The sequence below is a fragment of the Rattus norvegicus genome, chromosome 2, assembly GCF_021556685.1.
Source record: "Rattus norvegicus strain SHRSP/BbbUtx chromosome 2, alternate assembly SHRSP_T2T, whole genome shotgun sequence".
In the NCBI taxonomy this organism is placed as follows: domain Eukaryota; kingdom Metazoa; phylum Chordata; class Mammalia; order Rodentia; family Muridae; genus Rattus; species Rattus norvegicus.
The window spans coordinates 143,563,674-143,587,042 of NC_141535.1; positions in this window are offsets into that span (position 1 = coordinate 143,563,674).

Consider the following 23,369-nt stretch of genomic DNA (forward strand, 5'->3'; position numbering starts at 1 on the left):
TGGAGGAAATACCTGTCTTCTGCCCAGAAGACTATGAGTCAATATCGTTAACAGCCTGGTGATTTTTTACTATCTGAAGAGGCAGACTGCACACTATTCCCCCCTACACACAGTATGTCTATCCCAGATTCGCCTTCCCTAGAAGAGTTAATATCTCAGTTAATAGATCTTATCCTTAGGAGAGATGTCACTTTATGGTGTGTTGACCTCTATGTTATCTCAGAGACTATACTAGGTTCTAAGCCTTTTAGCTATAGAACCCACCTTCATGGTCACTCGTACTTGGTATAGGAGTTTCTATTTAAGCTTTATGGTGCACCTAGAACTGGAATGATTGTTACCTGAAAATCTTTTGACAAATTATACTGTGTTCATATAGGCTGACATCAGACTCCATGAAGTTTGATCCAGGTTGGTGAAGTCGATCTGAATCAAGTTTCCATTCTCACTTCTTGTGGATTGCTGCCTGCCTTGACACCAATAGAAACTCCATAAAAAAAAAACCCAAAAAACAAAAGCAAAACAACAAACAAACAAACAAACAGAAAAACAAACAAACAAACAAACACCACCATCACCACCAATAACAACAATGAAAAACACAGTATATATAGGGACTTTCCCAGAACTATAGGTTTTGATGAATCGGGTCTTTGTTTTTGTTTTGGCAGGAAGTGCTCTCTATGTGCTGGATTTTATGTCCTAAATGATACTTTCATCATGGAATCAGTTGTGCCTAAGGTCCAGAGCCTACTAACGTCTGGGGGCCTGCGACAATAATAACTCAAATTACAAGTCCTGTAGAAAATCTCCCCAACAGAAGGAATTGGGAGAAAAAGAATAGTTAAGCTTGAAGAAAAGGTGAAGGAACCAGAACAATCCAACAAGGGTGTTCTGGCTAGTTCTATGTCAACTTGATACAAGCTAAAGTCGTCTGAGGAGGGAATCCTGATTGAGGCAATGTCTACACAAGACTGAGTTATAGGCAACCTTGTAGGGCATTTTGTTAGTTAGTGATTGATGTGGGACGACCCAGCCCATTATGGGTAGTGTTATCCCTGGGGCGGTAATCCTGGGTGCTATAAGAAACCAGAGAGAGAAAGTCAGTGAGCAGCGCTCCTCCATTACCTCTACATCAGCTTCTGCCTCCAGCTTCCTGACCCAATTTCTTTCGATGAACAATGATGTGGAAGCATGAGCCAAAGAAGTTCTTTCCTCTCCAAGTTTGCTTCTGGCCATGGTGTTTATCACAGCCTTAATAACCCTAACTAAGACAAAGGGCAGATATAAAATAATCAGGTATAAGTGGGAATTCCAAAATCCATGTGACACTATGAAAAGACCAAAATCTGCAGATCATGGATATAAAAAAGGTGGGACATTGACTGTAAAGTGGTTGCACACACCTTTAATAATCTCAGCACTTCCAAAGCAGAGGCAGGATCTCTGAATTTGAGGACAGCATGGTCTACAGAGTGAGTTTCAGGACAGCCAGGGGTACAGAGGGAAATCCTGTCTCAAAAAACAAACAAACAAACAAAAAAACCCCAAAAAGTGAAACACTGTTCTAAAGGCATGCATAATTTTTAAAAGACTAATAATAGAAGATATACACACAGGCGAAGGCTTTTGGAATAGGACTCTGATTTCTCAGGATATAAGGCCCATCTTTATTAAAGTGAAACTTTGTGTCGTTAACATGCTTCTAAATGAAGGGATAGCCTAGGAATGAGAAAAAAATCTTTGCCACTATACTTCTGACAGAGATTTAGGATCTAGAATACACAAATAGCAATCAAAACATTAGCAAAGCAAGCCACCCAATAAAGATGGGTTCTGTAACTGAAAAGATGCCCAGTTTCTGATTTTAATGTGTCAGCATTAGAACTAATTAGAACTAATATAATATTCTCTCTCATCCCAGTCAGAGTGGGTATCATCAGGAAATAAATGACAAGAGATGCTAATAAAGTCGTTGAGAAAGAGGAAAGTTTATCCACTGTACATGGGACTATAAACTGGTGTAGCCACTATGGAAATCAGTATGGAAGTTTCTCAAATACCCAAAACTAGAATTTCCATATGGCCTAGCAGTGCCACTCCTGGACGTGTACCCCAAGACTTCTGTGTCCTATGACAGAAGCACTTGCACATCCATGTCCATTGCTGTTCTATTCACAATAGCTAGGAAATGTAACCAGCCTAGGTGTCCACAAGCTGAGGAATAGATCATGAAAACTGAAGGCATATACATGATGGGTTTTATTTAGCTATACAGAAAAATGAAATTTGCAGGAAAATGGATGGAACAGAAAAATAGAGAGAGTGAGATAATGCAGGCTCAGTCCTCATGTCTCTCTTAATATGTTTGTCCTAGCTTTGAATATTTAGATTTGTGTGTTTAACTTGGAGTGGATACAGAAACTAGAAGGGGCCTGTAGCTGTGGTTTTCCAACCTTTCTCCTAATGCTTCAGCCCTTTAATACAGTTCCTCTTGTTCTGATGACTCTACAAAATTATTTTTCTTGATACTTCATAATTATAATACTATGATAATGTTATGAATCACAATGTAAATATTTTTGGAGACAGAGGTTTGCCAAAGGGGTTGGAACCCCAGATTGAGAACAACTGTCCTACACCGTAGGAGAGAAAGACACCTTAAGGTGGAAAGGAACATATAGTAGACACATGTGATATAAAAATGGGTTGGTGGGAGGCACTGAAAACGGAGATGTTTAAATGAGCATGAGGGGAAGATTAGGAAGGGGCTAACCAAAATTGAGGGTATGTGGAAAGTCCTTTTGGAAATTTACTGCTCTGAAAGCAAGTTTGAATGTGTAATTAACAGAGACAACAAAGGAGTTTCAATGCAGGTGTAATTGGAGAATGCTGCTCCCAGAAGCCATAGATTATTAAATAAAAATCCCAGTGCCAGGCATGTGATATTTCCCCAGAAGTCCCCCAAACAAAACAGGCTATTATCATTGTTCTTGATTGTCCTTGAGAGTTAGGGTGGTAAGACCCTACTGCTGGTGACACAATTTTGATTATAGGACCAGAGAGATCCAGCTGGTATTGATTAATTTCAAGCTTTCTCTTGCTAGGTAGCTTTCATAGTGCCATTAAGTGCTATGCAGGCTGAGGAGAGAGGAAAACCATCAGCATCCTTACTCAACAGTAGACTTTGTGTTCTATAACCTACCAGGCAAGATGGGACACTAATACACTCGTGTCATGACTGATTTGAGGGTCACCAACCACTTTGTGGTTGTATTTGAGACAATCACCAGTGACATACTGTCTCCTTCAGGACTCCACAATCTCAACATTTCATGAACCCCTGAAACAGAGCCACCAAATGGGGACCAAGTGTTCAAATACACCACGGCTCCCATTGGTAGTTGGTGGAACTCTTTGGAGAGAACTTGAAGGTACAGCCTTGTTGATGGAGGTGTGTACCAGGGTTGAGCTTTGAGGTTTCAAAAGTCTTGGGGCATTCTAGGTATTCTCTCTCTCTCTCTTTCTCTCTCTCTCTCTCTCTCTCTCTCTCTCTCTCTCTCTCTCTCTCTCCCTCCTGCTTGCTTCAGATGTGAGCTCTCAGTTGTTCCTGCTGCCAAGTTTCTGCTCCTTCATTGCAGACTATAACCCTCTGAAACTGTAAGTCCAATTAAATGTTTTCTTTTATAAGTTTCTTTGGTTATTTTGTTCTGTCACAACAATAGAAAACTAAGACATTCCCACATGTGCTATATGCCCATCCATTTCTTTAGTTTTTAGAACCAGGCTTTTACTAAATTACTCATGCTGTTCTTGAATCACTCTGTAGCCCAGGATGGCTTTGAACTTTTGATCCTCCTGTCTTGGTCTCCTAAGTAGTTGAAATATGATTGCTTTACTTTTGAAATAGTGAGTATACATTACAGTGGGACTATAGCTCAGTGGTAGACTTCTTATCTACTAATAAGTACAAGGCCCTGGGTTTCACACACACACACACACACACACACACACACACACTCACACACACACACGGGGGGGGGGGACTGTTCCTTGTTTTCACAGTGCTGTAGAAAACGTTTTGTAGGGAACTCTATACACTGTGACCCGCCCAGTCTAGGGGTTGGAAGATGGAGGTAAAGGGACGGTGACTTCTTCTAGCCTAAAGGGGCCGACCTCATCAGCATTCAATCTTCTTCCTCTCCCGCCATCAAAATGAGGAGTTGCTTGACATTCCCAGCCTCCTACGACAGAACGTATAGTATTACTTTGACTGAAATCCTTAGGTTTTGCCCTGACCATTGTCTGAATAATAAAGACCTGGCCCTCTGCCTCGGAATCCAGCATTTCCTCATTTTGACAGTGACTCGATGTGACCTATCTTTATAGATGAAAGGAGGGTAAGACAGACCTCAGAGGGAAAACAAAGCTTTGGAGAGCAGCACAGGCAGGCCTAAGTGCAGCTCTTTCAGTTCTAATGGAAAGACTATGAAAGGCACAGGGTGGTTTCATCTGCCTTTCTGCAAACAGCACAGTGGGCTGAGTGATCAATATTCCTTTAAAGTGCCCAGGAATTGTTACAGTTTTGACCAAAGGCAAGTAAATAAATGAATTGTCCTTTAGGGCTATAACATCAAAGCCTTTAAATGAAAGCAGCTTACATGAATGTAGACAAAATGTGTCCCTTGTGGTCACTGCAAGCATAAAATATCAATCAGGAGAAAGCTTTTTAAATGCAGAGGGCGGATCCATGTTGTTGTGGCTATAATCCCTCATGTTGAAAGAGAGGAAAGAGCTTGATAAGGACCTTTGTTCTACATGACTTTGTCCTCTTTCCCCTCTGAGTGTAAACACGAAATCATTAGTATTAGAAACTAAGGAAAGAGCAGCCAAGACTCACTGTTAAGTGCCTACAAATCCCACTTTCTGTCCTAACTCTCAAGAGTATTATCTTTGAGGAATATAAAACAAATTCTAAGCCATGCATTTACACAAAAACTGATCAACAAGGAAGAACACACAGAGACACACATACACAGAGGCACATAGACACACATGCAGAACATGTACACACACAAAGACATGAACAAACACAGATGTACACTCACACTTAGACACCAACAAACACACACACACAAACACACACACACAAACACATGCACACACATATAGATACACACACAAACACACTCATGTACACACACAGAAAAACGTGTATACAACACACATATAGACACATGCAAATACACACACAGGCACACAGACACATGTACACAAATATACATTAAATGTGTACAGACGTACAATGCATATACATACAGAGAAACATATACACAGACACACACATGTATACATACATACATATGCATGCATACACACATACAAATGCATGAACACACATTTGTGCATGATAACTTGACTAGCTAGGAAGTGCCAATGTACAGATGCTCTCCAGAAGGAAATATTCTGTTTGTGAGCTATTGTACTTCAAATGATGTCAGGCTAGGAGCCTTGCTATATTATTTGAAATGAGGTCACACGATACATCTTTTTAGTACCTCTGTAGTATTTTGTTATTGTTGTTGTTAATTCTCTAAAGTCATTTTATATGGTCATTTCAATATCTGAGTATATTATATATTATTTATATTATAATATATATGATATATCTCATAGTGCAAGGCCAAATATAAGATGTATAATTATAGTAAAGAATGCAATCTTCAATGATGTCAGTCATGCTCTAGTGAAGCTGAGCGAAGGGTGGTCTGGGGAATGGTGGAGGAGGGGCAGCAGTCAGGAGACTAAGGAGAAGAGATCAAATGCTATTAAGAGTCTTGCCAATGGACTGGTGGAAATTCTGGTACATGAAAGTCCCCAGAAAGAAATGATTCAGATGCTGTCTGAAAGACACGTATGCCATTGAGGTTTCTTTCTTCCCTTATTACAGCTCCAGTATGGTTTCTCTTTTAAAGGAAGCATGTTTGCTTAGGGAAAGCTTGTTCCTTCTGGACCTGGATGCCTGCCTTATTTCCCCAATAGTTGGTGATGTCATCCTTTCTCCATGACACTCCAGGCAGAAACCCATGTCATATTTGTTATCTCAGGGCCCGTATGTAAGTACTTGAGATAAATATTTGTTGAATAAGTGAATGCTGAACCACAGAAGAAGTGAGCAGAATGGGGAAATGGTCATGACCCCCTCTGATCAGTCTAGCAGTCTCATTCATCCTCAGGAGATGAGCCCTTCCTGGTCCTCTACTAGCTGTAATGAATGGGAAAGTACTTCGTCAATGAACATCTCTCAACGTGACAGAAGAGGCCTTCCATTTCATTCTGGGTTTTCTGTTTTGTTTTGGTTTTGGTTTGTTTGTTTGTTTTATTCAAGCAACAAACTTTAATTGCTGTCTCACATTCACCCTTACATAGAAACTCAGAATTTACTTATACTCAACATTTTATGACACAAAAGGGAGACTCAAGCCACAAGTTAAACTTTTTTATAGGATTTTTTTATTTACATTTCAAATATTATTCCCTTTCTGGGTTTCCCGTCCATAAGCCCCCTATACCATTCCCTTTCCCTTCTTCTATAAGGGTGTTCCCCCTCCCCAACCAACCCCCTTTTCTGTCTCCCCACCCTGACATTCCCCTGCACTGGGGGATCCAGCCTTGACAGGACAAAGGGCTTCTCCTCCCATTGGTGCCCTTAAACTTTATGTGGAGACAACAGGGAAGTCAGGATGTAGCCTGCTGAGTACTAGGCTACAGTCAATTTGTTCTTTCTATTGACTATTGAAGAATGAAGAATCTGATTTTATAAATGCCACGAGAAGCATAAAGCCTGCTATATAAGTAAATAAATGCTGGACCTATATATAAACACATAAATGAACTGTCGACTCAATTAGATAATTACTGCATGAAGGAGCTGAAGCAGTCGTTTCACAGTGACGTTAAACACAGCTAATTTGGAACACGTGGCCATCTGAAATTTGAAGTTTTCCGCGACCTTTGTAATTTTGCCATCAACAATAATATAAGTATAAAGTGGATATTGATTTTTAAAGTAGTTTTAAAAGATTTGCCAGCTTGACTGCTCACTTTATTTCAAAGCACACATTGGTGATATCGCCATGTTACATTTGTATTTTCTTGCATTTAAAATTATACTGGTACTTTTAAAATATCTTAGTTTTTAAGAATTTCATGCAATGTATTTGATCAGATTCATTACCTACTCTTTCTTCCATGTACACCTCCCAGGTCGACTGCCCCAACTTCATATCCTTTTTTTTAAATAAAATATTCCATCAGTTCATTTGTCCCATCCATAGAATCCTGTATAGGTCATCCACTGAGAATGACTGACCTGCCAGTGTCCTTACACTTTTTAATGGGAGCCTAGCATGTAAGAAGTGACATTTTCAAAATGTATCATTTCCACCTCAATAATGCTTTTGTCCTCTTTGATAAGTGGCCAGTGGTACAAATCTTTGCATTTTTCTTGACTGGACTAAGAGTGGATACAAATACAAGAGATGTTTCTGAAATGGAGGCACTCTGGCTTTCATGCTAAGCTGAATTCACAATGCTCTTTTTTTTTTATTTTTTATTTTTTTTTATTATCTTGAGTATTTCTTATATACATTTCAAGTGTTATTCCCTTTCCCGGTTTCCGGACAGACATCACCCTCCCCCCTCCCCTTCCTTGTGGGTGTTCCCCTCCCAAACCTCCCCCCATTGCCACCCTCCCCGCATAGTCTAGTTCACTGGGGGTTCAGTCTTAGCAGGACCCAGGGCTTCCCCTTCCACTGGTGCTCTTACTAGGATATTCATTATTACCTATGGGGACAGAGTCCAGGGTCAGTCCATGTATAGTCTTTAGGTAGTGGCTTAGTCCCTGGAAGCTCTGGTTGCTTGACATTGTTGTACTTTTGGGGTCTCGAGCACCTTCAAGCTCTTCCAGTTCTTTCTCTGATTCCTTCAACGGGGGACCTATTCTCAGTTCAGTGGTTTGCTGCTGGCATTCGCCTCTGTATTTGCTGTATTCTGGCTGTGTCTCTCAGGAGCAATCTACATCCGGCTCCTGTCGGTCTGCACTTCTTTGCTTCATCCATCTTGTCTAATTGGGTGGATGTATATGTATGGGCCACCTGTGGGGCAGGCTCTGAATGGGTGTTCCTTCAGTCTCTGTTTTAATCTTTGCCTCTCCCTTCCCAGCCAAGGGTATTCTTTTTCCTCATTTAAAGAAGGAGTGAAGCATTCACATTTTGATCATCTGTCTTGAGTTTCCTTTGTTCTAGGGATCTAGGGTAATTCAAGCATTTGGGCTAATAGCCACTTATCAATGAGTGCATACCATGTATGTCTTTCTGTGAGTGGGTTAGCTCACTCAGGATGATATTTTCCAGTTCCAACCATTTGCCTACGAATTTCATAAACTCGTTGTTTTTGATAGCTGAGTAATATTCCATTGTGTAGATGTACCACATTTTCTGTATCCATTCCTCTGTTGAAGGGCATCTGGGTACTTTCCAGCTTCTGGCTATTATAAATAAGGCTGCGATGAACATAGTGGAGCACGTGTCTCTTTTATATGTTGAGGCATCTTTTGGGTATATGCCCAAGAGAGGTATGGCTGGATCCTGAGGCAGTTCAATGTCCAATTTTCTGAGGAACCTCCAGACTGATTTCCAGAATGGTTTTACCAGTCTGCAATCCCACCAACAATGGAGGAGTGTTCCTCTTTCTCCACATCCTCGCCAGCATCTGCTGTCACCTGAGTTTTTGATCTTAGCCATTCTCACTGGTGTGAGGTGAAATCTCAGGGTTGTTTTGATTTGCATTTCCCTTATGACTAAAGATGTTGAACATTTCTTTAGGTGTTTCTCAGCCATTCGGCATTCCTCAGCTGTGAATTCTTTGTTCAGCTCTGAACCCCATTTTTTAATAGGGTTATTTGTTTCCCTGCGGTCTAACTTCTTCAGTTCTTTGTATATTTTGGATATAAGGCCTCTATCTGTTATAGGATTGGTAAAGATCTTTTCCCAATCTGTTGGTTGTCGTTTTGTCCTAACCACAGTGTCCTTTGCCTTACAGAAGCTTTGCAGTTTTATGAGATCCCATTTGTCGATTCTTGATCTTAGAGCATAAGCCATTGGTGTTTTGTTCAGGAAATTTTTTCCAGTGCCCATGTGTTCCAGATGCTTCCCTAGTTTTTCTTCTATTAGTTTGAGTGTGTCTGGTTTGATGTGGAGGTCCTTGATCCACTTGGACTTAAGCTTTGTACAGGGTGATAAGCATGGATCGATCTGCATTCTTCTACATGTTGCCCTCCAGTTGAACCAGCACCATTTGCTGAAAATGCTATCTTTTTTCCATTGGATGGTTTTGGCTCCTTTGTCAAAAATCAAGTGACCATAGGTGTGTGGGTTCATTTCTGGGTCTTCAATTCTATTCCATTGGTCTATCTGTCTGTCTCTGTACCAATACCATGCAGTTTTTATCACTATTGCTCTGTAATACTGCTTGAGTTCAGGGATAGTGATTCCCCCTGAAGTCCTCTTATTGTTGAGGATAGCTTTAGCTATCCTGGGTTTTTTGTTATTCCAGATGAATTTGCAAATTGTTCTGTCTAACTCTTTGAAGAATTGGATTGGTATTTTGATGGGGATTGCATTGAATCTGTAGATTGCTTTTGGTAAAATGGCCATTTTTACTATATTAATCCTGCCAATCCATGAGCATGGGAGATCTTTCCATCTTCTGAGGTCTTCTTCAATTTCTTTCCTCAGTGTCTTGAAGTTCTTATTGTACAGATCTTTTACTTGCTTGGTTAAAGTCACACCGAGGTACTTTATATTATTTGGGTCTATTATGAAGGGTGTCGTTTCCCTAATTTCTTTCTCGGCTTGTTTCTCTTTTGTATAGAGGAAGGCAACTGATTTATTTGAGTTAATTTTATACCCAGCCACTTTGCTGAAGTTGTTTATCAGCTTTAGTAGTTCTCTGGTGGAACTTTTGGGATCACTTAAATATACTATCATGTCGTCTGCAAATAGTGATATTTTGACCTCTTCTTTTCCGATCTGTATCCCCTTGATCTCCTTTTGTTGTCTGATTGCTCTGGCTAGAACTTCAAGAACTATATTGAATAAGTAGGGAGAGAGTGGGCAGCCTTGTCTAGTCCCTGATTTTAGTGGGATTGCTTCAAGTTTCTCTCCATTTAGTTTAATGTTAGCAACTGGTTTGCTGTATATGGCTTTTACTATGTTTAGGTATGGGCCTTGAATACCTATTCTTTCCAGGACTTTTATCATGAAGGGGTGTTGAATTTTGTCAAATGCTTTCTCAGCATCTAATGAAATGATCATGTGGTTCTGTTCTTTCAGTTTGTTTATATGATGGATCACGTTGATGGTTTTCCTTATATTAAACCATCCCTGCATGCCTGGGATGAAGCCTACTTGATCATGGTGGATGATTGTTTTGATGTGCTCTTGAATTCGGTTTGCCAGAATTTTATTGAGTATTTTTGCGTCGATATTCATAAGGGAAATTGGTCTGAAGTTCTCTTTCTTTGTTGGGTCTTTGTGTGGTTTAGGTATAAGAGTAATTGTGGCTTCATAGAAGGAATTCGGTAGGGCTCCATCTGTTTCAATTTTGTGGAATAGTTTGGATAATATTGGTATAAGGTCTTCTATGAAGGTTTGATAGAATTCTGCACTAAACCTGTCTGGACCTGGGCTCTTTTTGGTTGGGAGACCTTTAATGACTGCTTCTATTTCCTTAGGAGTTATGGGGTTGTTTAACTGGTTTATCTGTTCCTGATTTAACTTCGGTACCTGGTATCTGTCTAGGAAATTGTCCATTTCCTGAAGATTTTCAAGTTTTGTTGAATATAGGTTTTTATAGTAAGATCTGATGATTTTTTGAATTTCCTCTGAATCTGTAGTTATGTCTCCCTTCTCATTTCTGATTTTGTTAATTTGGACGCACTCTCTGTGTCCTCTCGTTAGTCTGGCTAAGGGTTTATCTATCTTGTTGATTTTCTCAAAGAACCAACTTTTGGTTCTGTTGATTCTTTCTATGGTCCTTTTTGTTTCTACTTGGTTGATTTCAGCTCTGAGTTTGATTATTTCCTGCCTTCTACTCCTCCTGGGTGTATTTGCTTCTTTTTGTTCTAGAGCTTTTAGGTGTGCTGTCAAGCTGCTGACATATGCTCTTTCCTGTTTCTTTCTGCAGGCACTCAGCGCTATGAGTTTTCCTCTTAGCACAGCTTTCATTGTGTCCCATAAGTTTGGGTATGTTGTACCTTCATTTTCATTAAATTCTAAAAAGTTTTTAATTTCTTTCTTTATTTCTTCCTTGACCAGGTTATCATTGAGTAGAGCATTGTTCAATTTCCACGTATATGTGGGCATTCTTCCCTTATTGTTATTGAAGACCAGTTTTAGGCCGTGGTGGTCCGATAGCACGCATGGGATTATTTCTATCTTTCTGTACCTGTTGAGGCCCGTTTTTTGACCAATTATATGGTCAATTTTGGAGAAAGTACCATGAGGAGCTGAGAAGAAGGTATATCCTTTTGCTTTAGGATAGAATGTTCTATAAATATCCGTTAAGTCCATTTGGCTCATGACTTCTCTTAGTCTGTCTACATCTCTGTTTAATTTCTGTTTCCATGATCTGTCCATTGATGAGAGTGGGGTGTTGAAATCTCCCACTATTATTGTGTGAGGTGCAATGTGTGTTTTGAGCTTTAGTAAGGTTTCTTTTACATATGTAGGTGCCCTTGTATTTGGGGCATAGATATTTAGGATTGAGAGTTCATCTTGGTGGGTTTTTCCTTTGATGAATATGAAGTGTCCTTCCTTATCTTTTTTGATGACTTTTAGTTGAAAATTGATTTTATTTGATATTAGAATGGCTACTCCAGCTTGCTTCTTCTGACCATTTGCTTGGAAAATTGTTTTCCAGCCTTTCACTCTGAGGTAATGTCTGTCTTTGTCTCTGAGGTGTGTTTCCTGTAGGCAGCAGAATGCAGGGTCCTCGTTGCGTATCCAGTTTGTTAATCTATGTCTTTTTATTGGGGAGTTGAGGCCATTGATATTGAGAGATATTAAGGAATAGTGATTATTGCTTCCCGTTATATTCATATTTGGAAGTGAGGTTCTGTTTGTGTGCTTTCATTCTCTTTGTTTTGTTGCCAAGATGATTAGTTTCTTGCTTCTAGGGTATAGCTTGCCTCCTTATGTTGGGCTTTACCCTTTATTATCCTTTGTAGTGCTGGATTTGTAGAAAGATATTGTGTAAATTTGGTTTTGTCATGGAATATCTTGGTTTCTCCATCTATGTTAATTGAGAGTTTTGCAGGATACAGTAACCTGGGCTGGCATTTGTGTTCTCTTAGGGTCTGTATGACATCTGTCCAGGATCTTCTGGCCTTCATAGTTTCTGGCGAAAAGTCTGGTGTGATTCTGATAGGTCTGCCTTTATATGTTACTTGACCTTTTTCCCTTACTGCTTTTAATATTCTTTCTTTATTTTGTGCGTTTGGTGTTTTGACAATTATGTGACGGGAGGTGTTTCTTTTCTAGTCCAATCTATTTGGAGTTCTGTAGGCTTCTTGTATGCCTATGGGTATCTCTTTTTTTAGGTTAGGGAAGTTTTCTTCTATGATTTTGTTGAAGATATTTACTGGTCCTTTGAGCTGGGAGTCTTCACTCTCTTCTATACCTATTATCCTTAGGTTTGATCTTCTCATTGAGTCCTGGATTTCCTGTATGTTTTGGACCAGTAGCTTTTTCCGCTTTACATTATCTTTGACAGTTGAGTCAATGATTTCTATGGAATCTTCTGCTCCCGAGATTCTCTCTTCCATCTCTTGAATTCTGTTGGTGAAGCTTGTATCTACAGCTCCTTGTCTTTTCTTTTGATTTTCTATGTCCAGGGTTGTTTCCATGTGTTCTTTCTTGATTGCTTCTATTTCCATTTTTAATTCCTTCAACTGTTTGATTGTGTTTTCCTGGAATTCTTTCAGGGATTTTTGCGATTCCTCTCTGTAGGCTTCTACTTGTTCTCTAAGGGAGTTCTTTATGTCTTTCTTGAAGTCCTCCAGCATCATGATCAAATATGATTTTGAAACTAGGTCTTGCTTTTCTGGTGTGTTTGGATATTCCGTGTTTGCTTTGGTGGGAGAATTGGGCTCCGATGATGCCATGTAGTCTTGGTTTCTGTTGCTTGGGTTCCTGCGCTTGCCTCTCGCTATCAGATTATGTCTAGTGTTACTTTGTTCTGCTATTTCTGACAGTGGCTAGACTGTCCTATAACCTGTGTGTCAGGAGTGCTGTAGACCTGTTTTCCTGTTTTCTTTCAGCCAGTTATGGGGACAGAGTGTTCTGCTTTCGGGCGTGTAGTTTTTCCTCTCTACAGGTCTTCAGCTGTTCCTGTGGGCCTGTGTCTTGAGTTCACCAGGCAGGTTTCTTGCAGGGGAAAAGTTGGTCCTACCTGTGGTTCCAAGGCTCAAGTTTGCTCGTGGGGTACTGCCTAAGTCCTCTCCGCTGTGGCAGCAACCGGGAAAATCTGTGCCGCTCCTTGCGGGAGCCTCCGTGCACCAGGGTTTCAGATGACGTTTGGTGTTTTCCTCTGGCGCCTGGATGTGCACAGAGTGCAGTCTCTTCTGGTTTCCCAGGCGTGTCCGCCTCTCTGAAGGTTCAGCTCTCCCTCCCACGGGATTTGGTTGCAGAGAACTGTTTATCCGGTCTGTTTCCTTCAGGTTCCGGCAGTGTCTCAGACGCAGGGGTCCTGCCGCTCCCGGGCCCTCCCCTACGGGAACCCAGAGGCCTTATACAGTTGCCTCTTGGGCCAGGGATGTGGGCAGGGGTGGGCAGTGTTGGTGGTCTCCTCTGCTCTGCAGCCTCAGGAGTGCCCACCTGATCAGGCGGTGAGGTCTCTCTCCCACGGGGTTTGGGAGCAGAGAGCTGCTGCGGTCCGGGATCCGCCGGTGTGGGACTTCCGGTAAACACAGGAAGTGCCCGGCCTTAGAGGAATTTTGCCTCTGTGTGTCCTGAGTTCACCAGGCAGGTTTCTTGCAGGGGAAAAGTTGGTCCTACCTGCAGTTCCAAGGCTCAAGTTTGCTCGTGGAGTACTGCCTAAGTCCTCTCCGCTGTGGCAGCAACCGGGAAGATCTGCGCGGCTCTTTCCAGGAGCCTCCGTGCACCGGGGTTCCAGATGGCGTTTGGTGTTTTCCTCTGGCGCCTGGATGTGCACAGAGTGCAGTCTCTTCTGGTTTCCCAGGCGTGTCCTCCTCTCTGAAGGTTCAGCTCTCCCTCCCACGGGATTTGGGTGCAGAGAACTGTTTATCCGGTCTGTTTCCTTCAGGTTCCGGCAGTGTCTCAGGCGCAGGGGTCCTGCCGCTCCCGGGCCCTCCCCTACGGGAACCCAGAGGCCTTATACAGTTGCCTCTTGGGCCAGGGATGTGGGCAGGGGTGGGCAGTGTTGGTGGTCTCCTCCGCTCTGCAGCCTCAGGAGTGCCCACTTGATCAGGCGGTGAGGTCTCTCTCCCACGAGGTTTGGGAGCAGAGAGCTGCTGCGGTCCGGGATCCGCGGGTGTGGGACTTCCGGTAAACACAGGAAGTGCCCGGCCTTAGAGGACAATGCTCTTTAAAGTGCTGGCCTGCTTCTGCCTCCAGGGTGTCCAGGCGCTGTTGTGCACTAGGCCAGTCTAGAAGGAACAAACCTTATGCGGGCCGGGTGGTTCCACAAGATCTCAGTTAGCATGAGTGCCAAGAGAAATAGCTTTCTCAGAGATGGTTTTCCATGGAACAGTTCCCCTTTATTGGGGATAACAAGGGTTATATAAACCTTGGGGAGTGGGGAGGGGTTTGAGGAGTGAGTAAACATTATTGGTTAGGGCCCAAGTGTTAGAAAATGATTAATTTGCTTGAAGAGGAATTCCAAGAGCTTGCTGGTCATATCCTTATAGAGAGAGGCAGTTATAACTATAATTTGGCCACCAAGCTATTTGACTACCTCAAGGGTAACAGAGGTGGGGGTCTTATGGCCTATGTGTGCTTGGGATATGCAGACCCAGAGCTATGAGACAGTCCTATTCCTGCAGGTCCCAGGACGAGATCTCCACGTTTGGACAGTCTAAACCTCACTCTTGCTCTGAACTGACTCCCTGAGTCATATGACTTTCCCGCCCCACACAAAAGGATCACCTAAGGTTCCTAAAAGTAATTTGGACATGGGATATACATTGGAATAACCTTAGAAACTGCTTAAAGTGCTGACACCCAGACTTCCTGGAAGACCATTTGTAGAGACAGGTATAAGGAGAACACTATGTTTTATCAATAGAATCTTTATGATTCTAATCCAGTTTAACTTAGAATCTATCAATTTATAACTATGGGAACAGAATAGAAGATGCCTTCACTTAAACTACTGATCTTTTTCATTTAAAGAAAACTGATCTGTGTTAGCCATGAAGAAATAGCTTGGGGATTCTAAAGTCCAAATTTTTCCATGGTCTTTATCATTTTTGCCGTATTTATGTGTTGTATCCTGTTTATTCAATTAATTTTTTTCTCTAAATTACATTGAAAAACTCAAATGTGAGAAATAAAGAACTCTTTAAAATAAATATCAATAGGATATCAGTATTGTCTACCACACAAGGAAGGCAACTCAAGTTTGGGCCACTTCCTCAGGAGTTACCAGGTTAGTGAGGTTCCCAAAGCCCCCAAACAATGTAGACAATCGCCACTGCTGATGGCTACCAACCAGAACTAAATAAGATTCTATTGTTGTAGATACCACATACTGTCTTGTCTCTAGAGATTAAAAAGGTCACACAGGAACTGACAACATTCCCCATTCCAGATAGCCTTCATAATGCTAGAAGGTACTATACAACACTGGAGGACAATTGTCATTCAGAGTCTTCCTCAGCTGTGGGCCCTTCATGCTGCATTACTGACAGGTCAACAAGATGTGCTTACTGATACAGTCATGGGAAATCAGTCATCCAAGTAACCAACCAATTGTACTTGGACCTGAGGCCCACTCCATGTGAAGCGATTCATATCTGGTATACTAAACCTGGTCAAAAGTTCATGGCTTAGCAACCAGAGCTTCCAGGGACTAAGCCACTACCCAAAGACTATACATGGACTGACCCTGGACTCTGACCTCATAGGTAGCAATGAATATCCTAGTAAGAGCACCAGTGGAAGGGGAAGCCCTGGGTCCTGCTAAGACTGAACCCCCAGTGAACTAGTCTATGGGGGGAGGGCGGCAATGGGGGGAGGGTTTGGAGGGGAACACCCATAAGGAAGGGGAGGGGGGAGGGGGATGTTTGCCCGGAAACCGGGAAAGGGAATAACACTTGAAATGTATATAAGAAATACTCAAGTTAATAAAAAAAAAATAAAGACTACAAATGACTTGAAAAAAAAAGTTCATGGCTTGAGAACTTACAGACTAGCACAGACTGCTGTTTGTTTGGTTTTGTTTTTCTCCAAATGGATGTTCCTGTGGGGGGAAAAGCTCTCTAAATGATTATGTTTATGTCCATAAATTAGTGCGACTCTTGGATTTGATCAGAAAAGCTTCTTTCTGCACTGGGCATCGGATACTGTGGAGATTTATAATTTGTTGAAGTCAGAAGAATAAGCTGTTAAACTCGAACTCACAGCAGCTATGCTGTCACATAGCTGTATCTGTTCAAAGCCTGCACACAAAATAGCATGAGTCCATCAGCAGCCTGCTACAGTGTGTGTGTGTGTGTGTGTGTGTGTGTGTGTGTGTGTGTGTGTGTATTCACAAAGCTCCATCCTTCCCTGAGGCTCTATAGGAAGTTAACAATTTCTGGGTAAAGGAGAGACATCTTTTCAGTGATATAGCCACTGGTGAGGTGCCTATGGTCCTGTAAACAACACTAATATAATTTATTGGATATGAACGTTGGAAGACTGTTTGGAAAAAGGGAGGAAGGAGGATAAACTAGGGTAAAGGGTAGTAGTAAACATAACCAAAATACATTAGAAGTATAAAAACGTCATAATGAATTCAATTCTGTATATTTAGTATATGATAGTATAAATTCTGTACACTTAGTATACACTAATAAAAATGAAAGTAACTTAAAGAATGTAAGCTCCCTCACATTAAAGCCCAGTCAGACACTATTTCATGCCTGTTTTAGTTAGGTTTCTATTGCTTTGAAGAGCCATAATCATGACAACTCTTGAAAAGGAAAACATTTAATTGAGGCTGGCTTCCAGGTTCAGAGGTTTAGCTCATTATTGTCATGGTGGGAAGCATGAAGTCACATGGGCACACATGGTGTTGAGCTGAGAGTTCTACATCCAGATCAGCAGGCATAAAGAAGAAAGAGTAACACTCAACCTGGATTGAGCATTCAAAACTTCAAAACCCACCCCTACTGACACACTTTCTCTAACAAGGCCACACCTACTTCAACAAAGCCATACATTCTAATAGTGCAACTCCCATAACCCTGTGTGACTGCTTTCAGTCAAGCCACCCCATTACACCAAGGTATACAGCCAAAACCTTACCTTCTTTTTGTTAAAAAGGAGGTGGCTTTCATTCCCTTGTAAAGGACCAAGGATAAATGCTTAGTGCTATTCTTAGTCATTGAGGCTGTTCATTAAAAAAACATGTAAGACAAATGGCGAAACATGAGAGGAATATTTTCTGGTGGATTAAGGAAGACAATTGTTATTACCAGTGTTATTCCTCTGTGCTCCATGGATGGTACACAGCTGACAGGCTAGCATGATATCCACACTAATCCAATAGTGTCAGGTCACTTTTTGGTGTCACTTATGTACTTCAACCTGTGTGTGGAGTAAGTTTTACCTCTAATCAACCATAGGCTAGTCACTTCCATGACTTTCATGCCACTTTTGTGTCAGCTGCCATATCTCGTCCAGCTGGTCATCTGTCGCTCTCAGAGTTCACCGCTGGGTTACTTGTGTCTTCCAATCGCATGCATAGCACCTTCTAGTGCTATGAAAACTAGCAAGTAGGGGCGAAGCTTCCAGATTAGGACCAGCTTTATCTCTTCACATTCTTCACTCAAACATGTGGTCTTTTTCAGCAATAAGGTCACATTGCCAAAGAAAACCTGTTACTTTGTCATCTAATTTAAGACAAGAACTAATATTTTCTTTGCAATCCAAGGCACTCAGACATATTTTATTGCTAAAATGGAAGCCTACACACATGAAACTCTGATCAAAGCATTCTCTATCCTCCTTCTTTCTTAATGTTACATGTTTATTTTTGTTTCACCATTGATAGCCATCACTCCTAATAAGAAGAAAAATGATGAAGAATAGACAATGAAATACCATGTTTAAAAAATGTGCTCAGTTTATATTACTATCTATACTGGATTTAGTTTCACCATATTAATTTTTAGTTTGTCCCCAAGGCTACTGTTCTCCAAGCCAACTAACCTTAGTTCCTTATTATGTAGTGTCTTTGTTTTATAGTTTCCTGATGCTATGCTAAAATACTCTGACCAAAACAAAAACAAAAACAAAAACAACTAAATGAACAAATAAACAAACAAAAAAATCTTAAGGGGAAAAGTGTATATTTTAGCTCCCAGTCCAAGGTAAGAGTCTGTCATAGTAAGGAATAAACTTATCAGGAGCTTGAAGAAATGGATCATATTACATCAGCTATTAGAATAAATGAGTGCGTGCTTGTGTTCAACACACTCTTTCCATTCTTACATGGTTTAGGATCCTCTGTCTAGTGAGTGGTACCACCCACAGTAGATTGATCTTCCCACCTCAAGATAATACCCTACAGGCATTCCTAGATGTGTTTCTCCAAGATGATTCTATATTATTCCTCATCAACAGTTAACACTAACCATCACATGCAGTAAATTCAATTTACACCTTCCATAACATTCCTGGGTCCAAAGGTAGGGATGGCAACAAGTGATACATGCAACCTTTGTGCCAGAGTCACATCAAACAGCTTTGAATATTTAGTATCTCATAACTCGTGATCCTTACTAGGCCAGAGGTATATTATGTACATTTTAATGAGGAAATTGATATCACAGTTACCTAGTTTCCATTACTTTTTCTTTCTTTATATTTAAATATATTTTTATTTATTCCTGGAGGGTTTCATCGATGTATATAGTATATTTTGATCATATCTAGCCCCACTTCATCCTCTCCAACCTCTTCAGTCCCTACTACCACATAATCTCAACTTTATGTCCTTTAAAAAAAACCCAACACATTGAGCTTAATTAGTACTACCCAAATGCACATGGATGCTGGGTCATCCACTGGAACATGGACAACTTACCAGAGAAAACACATTCTTCCCACCCCAGAAGCCTTCAACAACCAATAGCTCCTCATTGTAGGTGGCGCTTCATTGATGACACCTTAAAACCAGGAGATATCAAGGAATAAAGAAAGGCACACATACAGAAAGGGTGGGGATGATGAGCCCTGATGGAGAGCCACTAGCAGCAACCTGAAAACTCAACACCTTTATACAACTGAGGAGATGGTTTTGTCATATAGAGCTGGACAAAGAAGCAGGCTTAGCTAATCTTGGTAGGATTTCTCTATGGGGGAATAGTCTCAGGTTGCAGTCAAGTAGGAGGATGAAGTTTCAGTTGACATTTTCTGCACACGTTGTAAACATCCATAGAAGGACCATGAGACGGCTTGGTCATATCCCTAAGCTGATGAGAAGAAGGCTTTGTCATTCCCTTGGGTCTAAGACTATTTCTCTTACTCTGAGTATTCCTTAGTTACCTGTAGTTCTTTGTTATGGGTGAGGCCCTGTGTAATTTCTCTCTTCCATGTCTTATTTGGGTAGCCATATTATTAAGGTAACATGGGTGAAGTTTCTCTGCCATTTCTAGGAGACATAACCTAACAGCAGATTTCCTGGTCCTATGGATCTTGTAATATTTCTGTTCCTTCTTTTAGGATGTTTCCTGAGACTTAGTCAGGGTCAATCAATTGGAGCTAGACACCCTCAGTCCCTTGATCTCTGCATTTGGGCTAATTGTGGTTTTTTTGTAATGCTTGCTAATTGTTGCAAAGAGATGTTACTTCAAATAGGGGTGAGACCTATACATGTGGATAACTAGATAAATATTTGGAATGCAGTGAGGACCTCTGTTATTTTAGTAAATCGGCAGTAGTATATTCTCCTCTAAGATGCATGACTTCACAAGTGCTTAATAATTGAGTAGCTTCCAGCACCAGGCATGGTTTCTATCCTGTTAAGCAGGCTTTAAGTTAAATTGTAAAACTGTTAGTTACTGCCAAGGTATGTGTCATTATTTTATCCTTGGAGATATCTTGGCATGCTTGTCACTATTGTGTCTCATAGGCAGTACAGCTGTGTAGAACCACTGGTTACATTCCTTTCTTGCAAGTTTGTGTAGTGCCTTCCAGTAACATGAAAGCTAGTCCTCATAGAAAAGGCTTTCAAGTTAGATCCAACTTGGGTTCTCCAAGTCTTATGCCCAAAGTGCATTGTGTCTTCTAAAATAAGGACTTACCTTTAAGTACTAGGGACAACAAAAGGCAGCAGAAATATCCTAGATTGTTTGGGGAGTCTCTTGGACTCCACTGATCAAAAATGTGAAAAAATTTTTTCTCATGCCTGTTTTGGAGGTTTTGTTGTTTGTTGGTCTTTGAAGAGCACTGTCAGTTCAAATAGAATAAGTGTGTGTGTGTGTGTGTGTGTGTGTGTGTACAAATTTACATGTATTATATATAATTTAGGTAAGTAAATAATAATAATATGATTTCTTAAGTTTTTTTTTAGACATTTGTAGTGTTTAGTCAATTTTCTACAGGCTAAAGGCATCATGAAGAGACATTATGATCATAGCAACTCTTATAAACGAAAGCATTTAATTGGGGCTTGCTTACAATTTCAGATGTTTAGTCCATTATTATCATGGTAGAGTGCAGGCAGACATAGTTGGGGCTAGAGGAGGAGCTGAAAGTTCTACATCTGGATTCAGAGGCAGCAGGAAGAGAGATACTGGACCTGCTTGGGTCTTTGAAACCTCAAAGCCCACCCCCAGTGACACACTTCCTTCAACAAGGGCACACCTAATCCTTTCCAAGATCCACTCCCTAAGCATTTAAATACATGAACTCATGGGACAATTCCCACATAGGTTCCAAACCTATGAACATAAATAATGTTTCTCTTTGTTTTGCAATAACATAGGCTTCTCATGATCACAGACACACTGTCAGGATGATCTAATTATTCTTTTTGGGTTGGTTGTCTTGGTAAAGCCTGCTTCACCAGGTAACTGGTCCTTAAGAATGTGTGGTAGGGAGCAGGCTTTCCAGAACACTTAGTATTGTTTTACCTTCCTCTACTTTTTTGCTATATTTACCTCACTCTTCTCTCTCCATTTAAAATACTGCCCTCCCCACAAGCCTGAATATCATCTTCTGGCACCATGATAGCCATGAGAGGAAAAAGTTCCCACTTTATTACCAGCTGATTTTCCTATGCCTGGTGACTTCTGTAACACAAAATCAAGATGAAAAATGATCTTTTCCATATGTTCTATTTTCTACACTAGGCATATATTTCTCTTTTAATTGGGAAGGAAAAAGGTAATGCTGTCTTAAAAGATGAACTTAAAATGTGATTCTTGCCTGCAAGTTGTCCACAACTTTGAGAAAGAAGCAATAGCACAAAGGCACTTCTGCATCTGGAAGGCATGATTCAGAAAGGATTTCTTTCCTTTTTTTTTTTTTTTGCACCTCATAATAAATGTTATTTTGGCAGTTTATAAACAGACTGCTAAATGTCACCTTTTGAGACGTGTGGCAGGCTTGTGGGAGAGGACTGTGGGGAGTCAGTCAGGTGGGTCAGCCAAGTGTGATAAGTGGCTGAGCTGGCTTGAGCAGCAATTTGACAGCACACAGATCTTTGTCTGCAGAGTTGGCCCACATTGTAAAATCTTGAGATTGTCACTTTCATATAGACAACAAAATGACCTCGCTGATCCTCTAAAAGCCAAATATGTAGTTCCTGTGTGTCTTACACAATTTCTGACACCTCTCAGACCTACTTGAGAACACTGTTGAGAGACAGCACAGTGCGCAGGATATGCTGACAGTCTCTGAGCAGAGAAACCAGCCTGAAGTGAGAGCCACACCACCTGCCAGCTCCCTACCACATCATTCTTAAGGACAAGTCACCTGGTGAAGCAGGCATTTACCAAAACAATCAACCTGCCAAGGATAAATTAGGTCATCCTGACAGTGTAATCTGTGATTGTGGAACAAAGAAACACTTCATTGGAATCCATGCTCCATTAATGCAGAACTCAGCTGCCTGCTGAGCTCAAGTTCCTCTGTCCCCGTCCCCACCTAAGCAGATGGAGACCTTAATGCAATGCTTATCATCACACCATGGGTGGAAGTCCATGTGAACTCCAGAGAGGCCCAAGAGGCTCTTACTACATGTATTAGACACTAAGTATATTGGCCATGTTGGAAATCGGGAAAATGATATTATATTTGGTAAAGTGAGAGAAAATACTAGATGTCTTGGGAAAGAGAAAATCCCCAAAACTTCATAGTAAATTGGAAGGGTTCTTCAAGCAAATGTTCTGGTTCCATTCAGTAGCCCCCCCCCCACCAAGGACCACAAAACCTTTTCAGCTTAACAGTGCAATTTGTAATGACAAATGAATCACCAGAGAAAACTGCTTTGCATTTAGATGGTTCAGAGAATCCGACTTTTTGACTATAGTTGCAACTTCTCTTTGGGGATGTGTAGAGTGTCCACACACTGCCCAATAAACAAGCAGCCTCTGACCAAAGCAAGTACTGTGACAAGACCCTGATAGCAGGTGCTGGAAGACACAACACACATGCTGTGATAACTATTCTTGGTTGTCAATTTGACTATATCTGGAATGAACTACAATCCAGAAATAGAAGGCACACCTCTGATCTGGATCTTGGGGCAGGAAGACAACAAGCTTTTGACCCAGATTGTGGAGCTGGAAGCCACAGGCTTTTGATTCAGATCTTGAGGCTGGAAGACATACATTTAATCTGGGGCACACCTGCTGCTAGAAACCTATAAAAGAACTATGGGAGAAGGAAGGGTCCATTCTTCATTGTTTGCTTGCCCTCACCTTGCTAGCATCTTCACTGGCATTGGAGCCTACTTCTTTAGGATTCCCACACATATAGAGGAGCAGCTGAGACACACAGCCTTGTGGGATTGAGCAAGTATTGGATTCTTGTACTTTCCACTCACAGCTAGCTATCGTTGGAATGAATATATAT